Source organism: Magnolia sinica, chromosome 7 (assembly GCF_029962835.1).
Source record: "Magnolia sinica isolate HGM2019 chromosome 7, MsV1, whole genome shotgun sequence".
In the NCBI taxonomy this organism is placed as follows: Eukaryota; Viridiplantae; Streptophyta; class Magnoliopsida; order Magnoliales; family Magnoliaceae; genus Magnolia; species Magnolia sinica.
The window spans coordinates 64,447,336-64,465,670 of NC_080579.1; positions in this window are offsets into that span (position 1 = coordinate 64,447,336).

Here is an 18,335-nt window from a genome sequence, read left to right on the forward strand (position 1 = left end):
GTGCTAATCTTTCCTTAAGTAGTTGTTTTTGGGGTAATTAGCGCTATACTCGATTGCTTGTGAAATTTGCATCAGTCACTTTAAATTGTATCTGCATGGCTCTAAACTTGTAGATTAGTTAGCGTTACGTTACTCTGAAATCTGGGATCCATCGCTAAATACAGTTGTTCTGAAGAATTTTTGGAAGATCTGGATCGGACCTGGACCATGGGTCGAAAGTACGATGGCGATGATCTTAGGTTGTTGCGGTCACCGAGTTGGGCTTGACCATCACCTCAAAAATCAAGTTGATGTTCTAGGTCGATTTGTTTGAGCTCGGAGTGAAGAGTGTGAGAATGGTTGGAAATTTATTGAGCTTTTATGAAATCTGAGTTGTGTCGCTTGCACGATGATTTTAAGCAATCTGACCATTGGATTCTGACCCAATTTCACCCTCTGATCAGGGAAGGTGGCCCAGGCATATCCTAGTGCTTGTGGACCTGATCGAGATTCCGTGACCGTTGATTTGAGTGTGGTCCGCCACGGCTGATCTGAAGAGCCGGTCGGTACGAAAACTCAGCCTAACCTAGATCCATGGTCAATGAGCTTAAGTCCAACCTTTCGTGGTTATAGGCCCACTAGAAGTGCTTCGTTGGATCGTAAGAGGCAGGTTTTGGTTATACCCTAAGTATACCTTGACCCTGGGGTTATTTTCATCAATTTGAGGCCTATTTATAGTCCTTAAACCCTAGCCCTCTTTTCCATACGAATTTTCTCTAACCCTAGCTTGGAAAGAGAGTGGAAAAGAAAGACATAAGTTGGTGAATCATCTTGGATTCTTTCTTGTTCTTCTTCATCTTTGAACCTTCACTTTGAATCGTTATTCTGACGGTTCTGAGTTCATTTTGGGATAAGTTAACCTAATCCTAACCTGTGTTAGAGCTTAGATTAGTCTTGGTGTTGTTGTATCTCATTTCTATCCTTGCTTTAGGGTATTCTATCGCCGTTGACGAAGACAACTCGTCTAAATCAGTCCGGTGTTCTTTCCTTGCTTAAGGTGCGGACTTTAAGTGTATAGGTTATGGTTTTCAAGGCTTTCAATGCCAGTCAATGATTTATTCTTGTTATGGATGAGATTTCACATGCCAAATGTTGTGTTTACGTTGCTTTCCTGATATGCATGTGTTATATTAAGATTTGTGTATTCTATGTGTATTTATAAAGTACCGTATACGTATAAAATATGCACTTGTGTTTGCCATGATTATTTGTCATGTATGTATGCTAGATGTATGTATGACAACTCCTTGGTAAAAGGAATTGCCCAAATGCATGTATGCCGACATACGTCATGTATGTTGTATCATGTATGCTAAGTGTTTGTAGAAATGCATGAATGATCTAAGTGTCACTTATTACACTAATTGCGGGCGTTGAGAAGTGATTCTCAACACTCCTATTGATGCGTATGATTTCCTTTATGCAAATTACATTCCATGTTATTTAAATTCAAGCATTTCATATGCTTACATTTATGTTAAGTTGAGATTCTTCAAATGTCTATGTACCATGATTTGAGTTGTTGTTCCTTTACTGTTTTACATTCAATATGAACATCTATAGTAGTGTAATGTGTTTGGGACTATGCATTAGTCCAGGAAATCGGTAATCGACCTTATGTTCGTGGTTGAGATTGCTTTCACCACGTAGGATGTATTAGACGAACCCGAGCCGTATTAGAGTTGGCGGCAGTGGTTTGGCCACGCGGAGTGTTTGCGCACTCTATGTCGCTCAATTCAACATGCGCTCGTGCTAGTCGAGTTCGTCAAGTAACCCGATTGTCCGATGTATGTTTACCATGTATGGACGCTATCGCTTGAATCTAGGGTATCGAACTTACCAGTGAAATCCTAATAACCATGGTACCTTGATCCGCTAAGACTCATGAGCCGGACATGATAGTATGGGACACCGTGGTCGAGCTGTCGGCCTGCGCTGGGGTCACGAGCCTCCCCATAGTGACCAGTGAGCAACTAAACTCGTGAGCCGATTATGGTGGTATGGGACACTATATTCGTGTTGTCGGCCTACATTGATTGTTGACGAGCCCTTTGTAGTGACCTCGAGCATACCTGGATACCGCAAGGAGGTGACGAGCCGAACTGTGGTAGTAAAGGCATGAAAGGTGTGCATTGATTGGTGATGAGCCCTTTGTTACGACCTCAAATATATGATCGTATGAGATGTCTAGGACTGACGACCCTAGAATGGATCACTGTTTGGATGGTGATATGAGGAAGGTATCTTAGCTTCCCAATCCTGCTGTGTGAAATGGACTAATGACAACTTGGTAATCATATCCATGCACCGCATTTGCATGTGCTTTGTAGATGTGGCGCACTTTGAGGCGATGTCATGCGTAACGTAAGATGAAGACGCTGAGGGTGTACGCGTGAGGGCACGCATCATATTGCATACATCCTTGCATTAACAAGAGTACGTAGGATTTATTTAATTGTTCTGCTTTATCATTACTGTTTGATTGAACTGGTAACATGTTAACCAGTGCCTTATTGTTCCACTGAGTTGATCACTCACTCTCACGTTTCTGGGGCCGTGTTAAACACCCACCAGACTCTGTCTTGGGTTCTGATGTTGCAGATGTGGATGCGACTTCTGAGGCAGAGCGGGAGATGGATGATGATGAGGCTGCTTTCTCTTATATGCAGTTTTCAGACGGGTTCTAGCGAGCCTTGGTCTAATGCGTGGGATTATGGGATTATTTTTGGGAATTTAAATGATGTAACTTGATACTTATATTTTTGTTAAATAACACTTTCATACGACCCGGTTTGTATGTATTTCAGGGATTCACACTTGTACACATATTTTTCTATAAGTCTTCCGCTTGCTTTATTCACTTATCCCTGAATCATATTTGTGTTTTGGCTTAATCTATTCCATGTTTTATGTACTAATATAGTCAACATACATCCATCATTAAATATGTTGCATAAGTGATGTTTTGGAACTCGGGAGCTGAGTTATGCTCAACCCCTGAATTTTAGGGCGTTACAAGTTGGTATCAGAGCATGATCTGGATTAAACCGGACCTGGGTTATAGTCACACACCGCACGTTGTCACCACTTTAGTGTATTTAGGTGCAGGTCTATCATAGATTTTGTATTTGTGCTCCGTAGCTTCTATCGGCGAAAGTTTCTTGAAAACCTTCACCGAGATCGAGTCTGTACTCTTACCTGATCACACACAGCGACCCGAAACCTTTCCTAGACCATCTATTAATGAGTTTAGAGGTCTATCTTCCCTTTTAAACCCTTAAACCTTCAAGAAATCTCTATTTTAATCAGATTTCTGCCAGAATGTCCCGATAGGCGTCAAATCATGCAAGGGGCCAATCGGGGCATTTTCTATGGGGCCAGGGTGGGAACCACATCATTCAGACCATGGGGGACCAGGAGGGTCTCGCCAAAACGGCGAGGCATCACCGAAATGTCCAGAGACCGGCGATGCCATCGCCGGTTCGGCTAGGGCTCGCCGGCCAACGGGCCAGGCCGGGCGGGCCAGTGCGGGCCGACGCTTCCTTGGCCTAGTGTGGCCCACCCCTCCACGATTTTCACTTTAAACCCTTTTCTAAACCCTTTTCCCTTCACAAATACCCCTCCCAAGCTTTCCCTTTCTTGAAAACCCTCTCCAAATCCTTCCAAATCTCTCCTAAATCTTCTTCTTCTTCCATTTTTCATGCAAACCCATCACCCCATCTCCAAATCCTCCCTCCCATTGCTGATTTCTCTTTCTTTCCTTCTCATTTGAGCTCTTGCATCCCCTTTTTTGGCTATTAGTTGTGTGGAAGCTTCACCATCTTCCTATTTCTCTCTTTCTCTCATTTCTCATGGCCCTCTTTGAGATTGTGATGGCCATCTTTTCCATTTCTTCCCTTCTTTCCTTGATAGGGAAGAAGAGAGCGCCCGTGGATGAAGCCGGGCCGAGCCGCCCAACCCGTGCACGGAGGCCAGGAGGTGCCGCAGCGGGCACGTTAGCCGCTTGTGAATTCCAGACGAAGCGGGACATTGATCCTCGAGCTCCCGTTAGTAGGACTTTGTTGGCGGAGTTGTCGCATGGAGCCTATGAAGGCCGTAGAGTCCTTTTTGAGGTTCATGTTGATTGGCGGCTCTTTGGTGAGTTTATGTTATTGGAGCACCTAGAAGGGGCTGGTTGGGGTCCCTTGTTCGAAGGCGAGTATCGTACGAATGCTAGCACTGTTCGAGCCTTTTATGCAATTATTCTTGATCCTTCGCTGGAGCCTCTGCAGTTCAAGATTCCTTGTGGTAGAGGTCATGTGGGTATTGTCGATGTTGCTTTAATATCCCGCCTCCTGAATGTGCCACTTGGTGAAGTGCATGCCAGCGAGAAGAATGTGAATAGTGTGCGCGAGAGGGATCGTCGCACCCGATCCTTGTGTGGTCGTCAAGTTGAATGGCAGCCAAATAGGAGTCTTCTAGCTACCTACATGACGGACGACTTCCATTTGCTTCACCACATCTTTACGTTCAATGTATATCCAAGGTGGAGCAATCGCAGCGAGTGTACGCGCCTGATGGTGGATTTCCTATATCAGGTGGGGCAGGAAGCAAAGTTGTGTGCCGACGTATGTCCTGCGTCAAATTATTCTCATCGCTCGTTTGAGTAGAAGGACCGAGTCGCTTCCATTTGGCCGCCTCATTTGCAAGATTGCACATGAGTTTGGCTATAGGCTTGGAGCTGAGAAGCTGGTTCCTGTTCGTCATATCAATCTAAGGACTCTTAAGCTGATGGAGGTTGGTTCTGGTCGGCATGCCTCAGAGAGTGAGGTTGAGTCTGAGAGCGGTGGTGAAGAGAGTTATGCTGAAGGTGGTGCGGAGATTGAGGAAGAAATAGAGCAGGACGAGGAAGGAGATGAGGCACAGGATTCGAATGATAGCTCTCCTCCTGTGGCGCCAGAGCAGGGCCCAGAGCAGACTGCCAGAGATGCTCGTCTTACACGACTTGAAGAAGGGCAGGCTGTTTTACACCAAGATATTGTTGATTTTTGAGGCCTTGTTAAACATAAGTTTAAGAAGGTGACTCGAACTCTGAAGTCTATCCTGTGTTGCTTGCAGGATAAGGGTGCTCCGTCTCCATCTCCTGATTCCGATGAGTAGCTGTCGTCGTGGCCGTCTTTACTTTGTTTGTTGTTTTCTTTCTGTGTGTAGCCATTGTTGGCTTGTAGTTTGAGTGTTGTAGTTGTTGTAGTTGTTGTAGTTATTGGAGTTGTTTGTGGTTGGTTGTAGTTGTTGTGGTTGCTTGAAGTGTTAGATGTTGTTGTTTACATGCTTTCCTAGTCGTGATTCATGTATTGCTGCACTACTTGTATTGCGACATTTTTTATTAATGGAATGCATGTTGTTTGCCTTTGGAGTTGTGCTGTGTTGTTGTATGGATGGATTATGTGACGTAGAATCTGACAGGTTGCATCCTCTATTGAATGTCGGGATGCCTCCTAAGGGTTCGAAGTCTTCGGGCCGTCTCTCTTTGATTGAGTCGCTTGCTGGGGTTCCTCCCTTGAGCGATAGCCAGTCAGATCCGCAGGTGGGTCCATCTCATGCCGGTGTTGGGTCGACACCTATGGCTCCTCTAGTCACACCCTCGGTTCCTAAGCCGAGCCGTGCACCTTCGTCTGCTTCGCCTACTGATAGGTTTGAGCAGATGATGTTGTTGATGCAGCAGCAGCAGATTCAGCAGCAGCAACAGCAGCAGCAGGAGTTCCTCTCTTCCATGGCTGGCATCTTTGCTCAGTAAGTGGGGGCGACTCCACCTGTTTCTACCTATGCCTCCATCTGGGAGCGCCAGTGCTAGCGGCACTTTCGAGCGATTCTAGAGCTTGCAACCTCCTACTTTTGCGGGTTCTCATAGACCTGAGGAGGCCGAGTATTGGATAGACTGCATCTCTAAGATGCTGAGACCGCTGCACTGCTCTGAGGTCGAGCAGGTTGAGCTTGCCACCTTCATGTTTGAGAAGGAGGCCAGTCTGTGGTGGGATAGTATTCTTCGCACTGTCGAGGAGGATTTTGTTTGGTCGTGGCAGGCGTTTGAGGCGCGCTTCCACGAGAAGTATTTCCTGGTTACGTACCGACATGAGAAGGAAAGTGAGTTCCTTCGCCTCCGCCAGGGAGGGTTGTCGGTGACGAAGTATGAGAATCGGTTTACTGAGTTGGGGCGGTATGTTCCTTTGATCCTGGGTGATCAGCTGCTGAGGATGCAGCGTTTCTCTGAGGGATTGAGACCTGAGATCCGATCGAAGATTTACTGTGCTAGCATTTCTTCGTATGCGGAGCTGGTGAGCATGTCCTTGCGAGTAGAGCAGGACGGAGATAGAGCGTCCCGCATGCGAGTACCGATTGTTCCTAGGCCGCGACCGGACTTTCAGGGTGCACCTTTCCTTGGCAAGAGGCCGCGAGTAGATTCTCCTCCGAGGCGTTCAGCGTCGCCCGCTCAGCAGATGAGAACTGATCTTCGATGTTCCTATTGTGGGAAGATGGGGCACTTGGACCGTTTTTGCTTCTCCCGTATGCGAGCCGGTGGTTTTACTCCACCGCAGAGGGTTAGCCGTCCGATGCCTCAAGTTATTTCTCCTCCTCCTCTTCGATCAGCGCCAGCTCATCCATCCTTCAGACCTGCAGTTCCTAACTTCAGGCCACCTCAGCGGCCCATGGTTCCTCCGCCGAATCGTCAGCAGCAGGCTCAAGTTCATGCACTTTCAGCTGAAGCGCCTATGTCTGACTTAGTGCTGAGGTCCTTCGAGGTGACAGCGCACATTGAAGGTATTCCCATTTCTGTGTTAGTGGATACAGGGTCCACTACTTCTCTTATATCTTATGCGGCAGTTAGGCGTTTGGGTTTGAGATCTGTTCCTATGCAAGGAGTGATGCTTACTACCGCTACGGGGATTTCCTCGGCTTTGGGCAAGCGTTGTATGGATTGTTTGGTTGATCTGGGAAGTGGATCGATCCGTGTTGATTTGTTAGTCGCACCGCTTTATCACTACGATGTTATTATGGGTATGGATTGGCTCACGAGGATGCGAGCTGAGATTGATTGTGAAGCTAGATCAGTGACGATCCATGGACCTGAGGGCGAGACTGTTACTTTCCCAGTTCAGGTCAGTTACCCTCTTCGTATTGATTATTATTCTTCTCTGTTGGAGAGTTCGGCCGAATCGGCGTTAGTTAGTACGCCGGTAGTTCAGGAGTTTGAAGATGTGTTAGAGTCAATTCCTGGATTATCTCCTCAGCGTGAGATTAATTTTGCTATCGATCTTATGCCTGGTACGGTGCCCATTTCATTACCCACCTATCGTATGCCTCCGAGTGAAATGGAGGAGTTGAGGAAGCAGATAGATGGCTTGCTGGATTTGGGTTTTATTCGGCCTAGTGTGTCTCCTTGGGGAGCACCTGTTTTGTTTGTGAAGAAGAAGGATGGTTCCTTGCGATTGTGTATTGATTATCGCAGGTTGAATTTGGTAACTGTGAAGAATAAGTACCCTTTGCCCAGGATTGATGATCTGTTTGATCAGTTGAAGGGGGCACGGTACTTTTCGAAGGTTGATCTGCAGTCAGGGTATCATCAGTTGCGCGTCAAGGATGGGGACGTGCAGAAGACCGCTTTTAGGACCAACTTCGGTCATTATGAGTTCCTTGTGATGTCGTTCGGTCTGACGAACGCACCGGCCGTGTTCATGGATCTGATGAACAGGGTGTTTCGGCCATTCCTGTTTCGATTCGTCATTGTCTTTATTGATGACATCTTGATATATTCGGCGAGTCGGGCAGAACACGAGGAGCACTTAAGAGCGGTTTTGGATACTCTTAGGAAGCATCAGCTTTTCACACAGTTCAAGAAGTGTGATTTCTGGAAAGAGGAAGTCAAGTTCCTGGGACATATGGTGTCCAAGGAAGGAATAGCCATCGACCTTGCCAACGTAGCTGCAGTGCAAGACTGGAAGCAGCATGGTTCAGTTACTGAGGTAAGGAGTTTTCTGGGTCTTACAGGCTATTATCGATGCTTTATTCAGGACTTCTCGAAGATTGCCAGACCGTTGTCGCAGCTGACACGGAAAGATTTGAAGTTTGCTTGGAATGAGCAGGCAGAGTTAGCTTTTCAGGAGCTGAAGGACAAGTTGACGTCCGCCCCTGTGCTAGTATTTCCAGAGCAAGGGGTTAAGTATATTATATATACTCATGCCTCTCGCGTTGGCCTGGGTTGTGTCCTTATGCAGAAGGACAGGGTGATTGCTTATGCTTCGCGTCAGTTGAGGAAACACGAAGAGAATTACCCTACGCACGACCTGGAATTAGCAGCTGTCATATTCGCATTAAAGCTTTGGAGACATTACCTCTATGGTGAGGAGTTCGAGCTCTTTTGCGACCACAAGAGCCTTAGTATATTTTCACACAGCGTGATTTGAATATGAGGTAGCGCAGATGGATGGAAATATTGAAGGACTTCAAGTTCGATGTTTCTTACCATCCGGGCAAGGCGAACCTTGTGGCAGATGCGTTGAGTCGCAAGAAGGCTATTGATTTTGTGGCTCCGCTGATGATAGCAGAGTGGGATATGTTGGAGTTCGTGCGCGATTTTGAGCAGAAGCTTACGGTGGTTGAGCTGTATGAGGTTATCGCACACATTCGTGTACAGCCCCTTATCAACGAGAGGATCATTGCAGCTCAGGCAGATGATGGGCTTTTGGTGAAGATGAGGCAGCGGGTTGGTACAGATGGGAACTTCAACTGGAGTGTTAGTTCTGATGGGGGGCCTACGTTTTCGTGGCCGGTTATGTGTTCCTGACATCCCTGACTTGAGACAGGAGGTTCTCGAGTTAGCCCATAGTTCTAAACTTGCGATGCATCCAGGTAGCACGAAGATGTATCAGGATATGAGGAGAAGTTATTGGTGGGACAATATGAAGGTCCAGATTGCTGAATTTGTTTCTTGTTGTCTCACGTGCCAGCAGGTCAAGGCAAAGCATTGCCGACCTCCTGGGTTGTTGCAGCCCATGCCCAAGCTGAATGGAAATGGGATTTCATCTCTATGGATTTTATTTTCGGATTGCTGAGGATGAGGAAGGGCTAGGACTCTATCGGGGTGATCGTCGACCGATTAACGAAGTCTGCGCATTTCTTACCGATCAGAGTCACTTACTCTACAGACGAGTTGGCTAGGTTGTATATCAAGGAGATAGTGCGTCTGCATGGAGTTCCCCTAGAGATTGTGTCTGATAGAGACACGCGTTTTACATCTATCTTCTGGACTCGTATCTAGGAAGCGATGGGTGTGAAACTGAAGTTCAGCACCGCGTTTCATCATCAAACAGATGGGCAGACGGAGCGCATGAATCAAGTCCTGGAAGATATGTTGCGAGCTTGTGTTTTGGATTTCAAGGACAGTTGGGATGATTGTCTTCGGTATGCAGAATTCGCGTATAATAATAGTTTCCAGGCGAGTATCGGCATGGCTCCCTATGAGGCGTTGTACGGTCGCCCGTACAGAGCACCACATTGCTGGGCAGAAAGTAGTGAGTGTAGTTTGCTTAGCCCGGAGTTGGTGCAGGTGACTTCAAAGAAGGTTGACATCATTCGACGTCGACTTCTGACAGCGCAGAGCAGGCAGAAGAGTTATGCTGATACGAGGCGTCGACCGCTTGAGTTTGAGGTGGGAGACCATGTTTTTCTGAAGGTCTATCCTATGAAGGGAGTTCTGCGGTTCGGTAAGAAGGGGAAGCTGACGCCGAGATTTATTGGTCCATTTCAAGTTCTGGATCGAGTGGGAGCAGTAGCATACCGCCTTGCTTTACCCACACCTCTTGCGAGCATGCATAATGTATTTCATGTTTCTATGCTGAAGAAGTACGTTCCTGATCCTTCGCATATTATCAGTTGGGAGCAAGTGCAGTTGAGTAAGGATGCCACTTATGTACTGTGACCGACGTGTATTCTCGACAGGAAGGAGCAGGTATTGCGTAGCAAGGTTATCCCTCTTGTGAAGGTGCTATGGACGCATCATGGTGTGGAAGAGGCTACTTGGGAATCTGAAGCTGAGGTCAGAAAGACCTACCCTCTGATCCTTGAGGATTATATGAAGGTATGAATTTCGATGACGAAATTTCTTTAAGGGGGGTAGATTGTAACGACCTTGGAATTTTTGTGCTAATCTTTCCTTAAGTAGTTGTTTTAGGGGTAATTAGCGCTATACTCGATTGCTTGTGAAATTTGCATCAGTCACTTTAAATTGTATCTGCATGGCTCTAAACTTGTAGATTAGTTAGCGCTACGTTACTCTGAAATCTGGGATCCATCGCTAAATCTAGTTGTTCTGAAGAATTTTTGGAAGATCTGGATCAGACCTGGACCGCGCGTCGAAAGTCCGATGGCGATAATCTTAGGCTGTTGCGGTCACCGAGTTGGGCTTGACCATCACCTCAAAAATCAAGTCCATGTGATGTTCTGGGTCGATTTCTTTGAGCTCGGAGTGAAGAGTGTGAGAATGGTTGGAAATTTATTGAGCTTTTATGAAATCTGAGTCGTGTCGCTTGCGCGATGATTTTAAGCAATTTGACCGTTGGATTCTGACCCAATTTCACCCTCTGATCAGGGAAGGTGGCCCAGGCATATCCTAGTGCTTGTGGACCTGATCGAGATTCCGTGATCGTTGATTTGAGTGTAGTCTGCCACGGCTGATCTGAAGAGCCGGTCGGTATGAAAACTCAGCCTGACCTAGATCCATGGTCAATGAGCTTAAGTCCGACCTTTTGTGGTTATAGGCCCACTAGAAGTGCTTCGTTGGATCGTAAGAGGTAGGTTTTGGTTATACCCTAAGTATACCTTGACCCTGGGGTTATTTTCATCAATTTGAGGCCTATTTATAGTCCTTAAACCCTAGCCCTCTTTTCCATACGAATTTTCTCTAACCCTAGCTTGGAAAGAGAGTGGAAAAGAGAGAGAAAGTGAGAGAGATAAGTTGGTGAATCATCTTGGATTCTTTCTTGTTCTTCTTCATCTTTGAACCTTCACTTTGAATCGTTATTCTGACGGTTCTGAGTTCATTTTGGGGTAAGTTAACCTAACCCTAACCTGTGTTAGAGCTTAGATTAGTCTTGGTGTTGTTGTATCTCATTTCTATCCTTGCTTTAGGGTATTCTATCGCCGTTGACGAAGACAACTCGTCTAAATCAGTTCAGTATTCTTTCCTTGCTTAAGGTGCGGACATTAAGTGTATAGGTTATGGTTTTCAAGGCTTTCAATGCCAGTCAATGATTTATTCTTGTTATGGATGAGATTTCACATGCCAAATGTTGTGTTTACGTTACTTTCCTGATATGCATGTGTTATATTGAGATTTGTGTATTCTATGTGTATTTATAAAGTACCGTATACGTATAAAATATGTACTTGTGTTTGCCATGATTATTTGTCATATATGTATGCTAGATGTATGTATGACAACTCCTTGGTAAAAGGAATTGCCCAAATGCATGTATGCCGACATACGTCATGTATGTTGTATCATGTATGCTAAGTGTTTGTAGAAATGCACGAATGATCTAAGTGTCACTTATTACACTAATTGCGGGCGTTGAGAAGTGATTCTCAACACTCCTATTGATGCGCATGATTTCCTTTATGCAAGTTACATTCTATGTTATTTAAATTCAAGCATTTCATATGCTTACATTTATGTTAAGTTGAGATTCTTCAAATGTCTATGTACCATGATTTGAGTTGTTGTTCCTTTACTGTTTTACATTCAATATGAACATCTATAGTAGTGTAATGTGTTTGGGACTATGCATTATTCCAGGAAATCGGTAATCGACCTTATGTTCGTGGTTGAGATTGTTTTCGCCACATAGGATGTATTAGACGAACCCGAGCCGTATTAGAGTTGGCGGCAGTGGTTTGGCCACACGAAGTGTTTGCGCACTCTATGTCGCTCAATTCAACGTGCGCTCGTGCTAGTCGAGTTCGTCAAATAACCCGATTATCCGATGCATGTTTACCTTGTATGGATGTTATCGCTTGAATCTAGGGTACCGAACTTACCAGTGAAATCCTAATAACCATGGTACCTTGATCCGCTAAGACTCATGAGCTAGACATGGTGGTATGAGACACCGTGGTCGAGCTGTCGGCCTACGCTGGGGTGACGAGCCTCCCCGTAGTGACCAGTGAGCAACTAAACTCGTGAGCCGATTATGGTGGTATGGGACACTATATTCGTGCTGTCGGCCTACATTGATTGGTGATGAGCCCTTTGTAGTGACCTCGAGCATACCTGGATACCGCAAGGAGGTGGCGAGCCGAACTGTGGTAGTAAAGGCATGAAAGGCGTGCATTGATTGGTGTCGAGCTCTTTGTTACGACCTCAAATATATGATCGTATGAGATGTCTAGGACTGACGACCCTAGAATGGATCACTGTTTGGATGGTAATATGAGGAAGGTATCTTAGCTTCCCAATCCTGCTGTGTGAAATAGACTAATAACAACTTGGTAATCATATCCATGCACAGCATTTGCATGTGCTTTGTAGATGTGGCGCACCTTGAGGCGATGTCATGCGTAACGGAAAATGAAGACGCTGAGGGTGTACGCTTGAGGGCACGCATTATATTGCATACATCCTTGCATTAACAAGAGTACTTAGGATTTATTTAATTGTTCTGCTTTATCATTGCTGTTTGATTGAACTGATAACATGTTAACCAGTGCCTTATTGTTCCACTGAGTTGATCACTCACTCCCACGTTTCTGGGGCCGTGTTAAACACCCACCAGACTCTGTCTTAGGTTCTGATGTTGCAGATATAGATGCGACTTCTGAGGCAAAGCGGGAGATGGATGATGATGAGGCTGCTTTCTCTTATATGCAGTTTTCAGACGGGTTCTAGCGAGCCTTGGTCTAATGCGCGGGATTATGGGATTATTTTTGAAAATTTAAATGATGTAACTTGATACTTATACTTTTGTTAAATAACACTTTCATACGACCTGGTTTGTATATGTATTTCAGGGATTCACACTTGTACACATATTTTTCTATAAGTCTTCCGCTTGCTTTATTCACTTATCCCTGAATCATATCTGTGTTTTGTCTTAATCTATTCCATGTTTTATGCACTAATACAGTCAACATACATCCATCATTAAATATGTTGCATAAGTGATGTTTTAGAACTCGGGAGCTGAGTTATGCTCGACCCCTGAATTTCAGGGCGTTACAAGGAGTTTTTGGACCAGTTGGTCAGCTTACTGCCCTATTCCTTATGTGTCGGGGTTATAGCTGCTCTAATAATTATCTCATAGAGTTCATGTTACTATTTAATGCTTCAACCTGTTGTTCAAGAGAGTTTAGCCATCCTTCCTTATTATGGGACCACTGCACCAACCTCGTAGCCTCATAGTGCGTGGTCAACTGCAAAGGAGGAGGCATGAGCCTTCTTCTTCCCTTTGGCCATTGTTGAACTTGTGAGATGATGGTGATGACTTATGGTGTCATTCCAATAGACGGTGCCAAACTGTTAATATTGTTTTTTAGCTAACCCTTCTTGGACCCTTTAGCACCTACACAGAGAACAAATAAGGAAGACCTTGGCTAACGCAAGGGACCCTCCGATGCCAAAGTCAGGAATCCGGGTCTTTATAGAAATTGTATAAGGGTAGAGATGATATACATGTGTATACCTTTCACCATTGAGGGTCTCCCTATTTATAGTAGAGGGAGATCGTATCATAAAAGGATCTTCCCTATTTAGTAGGTACGTATTGTAGTTTGATTAGAACTCTTAACGTATTGGAGATCTCTCGAGATCCTCGATGGGGATCTCAGAATCCCAAACTAATCCCGAGTTAGTTTCCGTGATCCTTGGAGGAAAGATTGGATAGGTCTTCCTTCATCTTAGGTCAGTCATTGTCTAGAGATCAGGGCACGGTCGTCCAAGCTTCAATTAAGGTCGGCTTATGGAAGTCACAATGCTGACCATGCTTATAAGAAGGTCGACATCATCTGCTTATTAAACCAACCAAAGGTCCTTATGATGTCCTTGTGATCTCCACATCCTATAACCTTTAAGCTTCTTCAGTGTCTTCCCTAGAGAATCCATTCAAGGTCGTGCCAACCTTTGAGACGACCTTAGTCTTCCCAACCTTTCTCCTTAGACAGACGTTGGGTTCCTTGTGTCTTTTAGCCATTGGGACGTGCCAGGTCTTGACCTGACCTACATTTATAGTTGGTCCATTTTACCCCATAACAGGAGTTATGGCAGTTTTTGTAGGATTGATGACTCATAGTGATTATAGGCAATACATAGTGAAAATATCAGCAAATTATAACGAGTATCAGTGATCCACTGTGAATATCGAAGATCCATATTGAATATCAATGATCCGTAATGAATATTGATGATCTACACTGAATATCGACAATCTATAATGAAAATATCAGCTATCCATAGTGAATATCGAGGATTCACGGTGAATATCGATGATCCACCATACAACATTCATCAATTACAATATTCATCCATTACAATAGTCATGCATTACAACATTCATCCATTTATCCATTACAACATTCTTCCATTATAAAGCTCATCTATTACAAAATTCATCCATTACAGCATTCTTTTATTATAAAAATTTATACATTCTAACATTCATCACATTCTTCCATTACAAAATTCATCAATTACAACATTCTTTCACACCCTCCTCCCTTTTGCAAACTCTTACCTATCATATCTATTTTTAAAAAATAAAAGACAACTATAAAGGGAACCAATGAAGGAAGAATGAAGAAGGAAGAAGGAAGAATGAAAAAGGAAGAGGAAAGGAAACCCAAAAACACCATCCTTTCTTTCACACCCTCCCCTTCTCCTGTGGAAAAAAACCTCGGAAGAAAGAAGGAAATGGCTAAATGGCCTTCATGCAGCAAGGGCCCCACGTTTTGAACCCATCCACATCTTATGCGGGGCTGATTGGATTGTCGTGAAGTAAATCTAACATGTCATGTGTTAGGGGTTTTAATTTCATGGAATTGACTTAAGTTTAATGGAAAATTTTATCACAAATGGACCACACTTTCGAATTAATAAATAATGTTAGTGCAGCTATGGACCACAGACATCTTTAAATACAAAACTAAAAACACCCTTACGTGGGTTCAAGACTGTCTCATTAAAATGAACGGATAAGATCATCGAATGGGTGGGCCGAATCCTTATTTTTGATGGGGCTCGACCATGCCACCTTTTCAATAAACCATTGTCCTTTCGGAATAAGCTAACGTTGCGTAAGGAAATGTGGCATAGGGGTATTTTCATCCTCAGAAAAATAATGAAAAGTGTCCTCACGAGTAAAAAAATAAGTTTGAAAATGAGAGGCTAAAGCCACCACCACTTCATAACATATTAGCCTCAAAAACATTTTAGGAAGCGGATTTAACTATCAGGATCATGAGTAACTCAGTACTTTATGGGACCCACCGTGGATTCATGTTTCTTATCCATGCCATCCATCCATTTTTCCGGCACATTTTAGGGCATGGGCCTAAAATTGAAGCAAGCATATCCAAAGTTCAAGTGGACCACACCACAGGAAACAGTAGGAATAATCGCGTCAACAGTTGAAACCTTCTTATGGCCACGGTGATGTTTATTTGCCCATCCAACCTGCCCATAGAATCTTACTGACGTGGATAAAGAGAAAACACAAATATCAGCTTGATGCAAAACTTTTGTGCCCCTCTTGAAGTTTTCAACCGCAGGCAATCTATTCACACTGGTTCGTCTGGTGTAGCCCATTTGAGCTTTAAATATGCTTCAATTTTGAACTCATGCCCTAAAATAAGATATTAAATGGTAGACTGTGTGAATAAGACACATACATCACGATGGCCCCACATACATCACGATGGCCCCACAGAGTTTACTGGCCACACATACATCACGATGGCCCCACAGAGTAGACTACTTAGGATCATTTCGAGATTTGACCATTTTTATAGTTCATTTTAGGGTATGAGTCCAAAAATTAAGCAAATCAAAATCTCGGAAAGACCACAGCACATGAAATAGTGGTGATTGCACGCCCACCATTAAAAACTTCTTAGGGTTCAAAAGTTTTGAATCAAGCTGATATTTGTGTTTTCCTTTCATTCAAGTGAGCGCCACCTAATTAAAAGGTTGAATGGCAAATAAACATTACAGAGGATCTTAAGAAGTTTTTAATAGTGAAAGTTCAATCATTCTTGTGGTATGGTCCACCTGAGATGTAAAATCTACCACTTCTTTTTTTTCTTCTTTTTTTCTTTTTTTTTTTCATGCTTTAAAATGGATGGACAGCATGGATAACACACATACATTATGGTGGGGGCCACAGTACCGAGATCTCGGTACTAGAGGGGTCCCTACTAAGTCTGGGTCCATCATTGATGATAAGTGTGGCCCACGCTTCGGTAATATAGACCAGTGGTATTTTTTACGATGGATGAAGTATGCCCAAGAAATCTCTCTGACAGGACCATTAACCTTTCGATTTGTGGCTAAACCGGTTTAGATTCAACGAAAGAAAGTCTAGAGATTGATGGCTAAGATCTTTTGATCTGGGGTATTTTTGTATCATGGTCCATCCATGGTGGGATCCAAATAGAATAATAGGCCGACACTACTGGAATGTTGGCCCACTTGTAACAATTGAAAGACTCAGCAGATAATGAAAGCAAGTGAACGTAGCACACGCGTTGAGAATTCTAGTGGCACAGGCGCAAGCTTGCTTGCAAATGTGTACGAGAACTGGGATCTTCATCAGATGGACCATGCAATGAATGTCCTAAATAGGCTGGTTAGGTCATGGGCCGGTTGAGATTTATTTTTTATTTTTTAAATCTCAGTCTCAAACAGACTAAAACATGGCACATTTTTAAGATATAAGCCGCTCATTTGGTGGGTCCTGACATGTAAATGACCTGGCTAGACAATGAGATCAGTTTTCTTGTGTGGTGGACCACACATGTAGGATGAGCTCGAAGTGGGGGTTCAATTCCTCTTAAATGCTCATTTCTTTTGTCCATGTTGCCTACCAACGTATCGGTTCTGAGACCATTAGCAAACCTTGAGATGGTGGACCATTTAAATCTCTCAGTGCGTAGAAATTGGGCCACACTATTTCAAGCAATCCGTCCACCTACGTGGCGAGCCAACATGTGTGACTATGAATACCGCTATAAATAAACAGCCACTATTTAATAGGCCTGCAAGATTTTTCTAATGGTATCTGTATAATCTTGAACTTTTTTCAAAACTGAAGATGAGTGATCTATGTCCAATGGTCAATGGATATGATTTTTATTAAGATATAAACCACTTTATTTCAAGACTGTCTGATCTGTAACTATCAAGCCTAAAGTTTTCCCTTTACCGCCTTAGTATCACTTCATCTTTTAGTTCAGTGCATTACTATCTACATACTAGCTTTGACCCCCGTACAGCATGAACAATTGATTTTCATGGCGTCCACAATACTCATGCCCAGAAATATAATAGCACTGTTAGAATAATTCGGCTTTTATAAATCTATTTGTAACTAAATGTCATAGTAAGGAGTCATTCATTCAAGATTATAGGATTATAGTGCTACTTTTATAATTTAAATGCTTACATTTAAATTCTGGCAACATTTTCCTATCTCTCTAGATATATTCAGCTTATTTATTATTTATGTCATACTATTTTTTTTCTAATCCGATTACATAAAATTTACTGACTCAAATGATGTAACGTGGCAGTGAGATCTCGATAGAAGATAAACAAAAGATCTTTTTTGATTATTCTAACAGCTGAATTTTATCAAAATTCGAAAAGTCACTTTTTAACCCAAAATGGATAAGTCTAGTTGGCTACTATCATACGACGTGTGTCACATATATTACTTACATGTAAGAGTCAATTACTCATTGTAATAGCCTCATAACCAACCAATGAGTATCGACCAAAATACAATAATAGCTAGTGATGGATTTCGTTGATGCACTATAAAATCACATAGACAAAACCCTTAAGGCCGAAACTATTTAAGGAGCTACGAAGTGATGTAACAATAATGCCAAGTTATCTGATTTTCACAATGCAACACATTCAAGCGGAGAAATGGATAATGGCCACCAGCATGTGACATCATGAGAAGAACTCACATCCACATAATAGGTTTAGGACATGCTCACAACTAATGTCCAACCCATGACACATGAATAATACATGTGACATTGCGTAA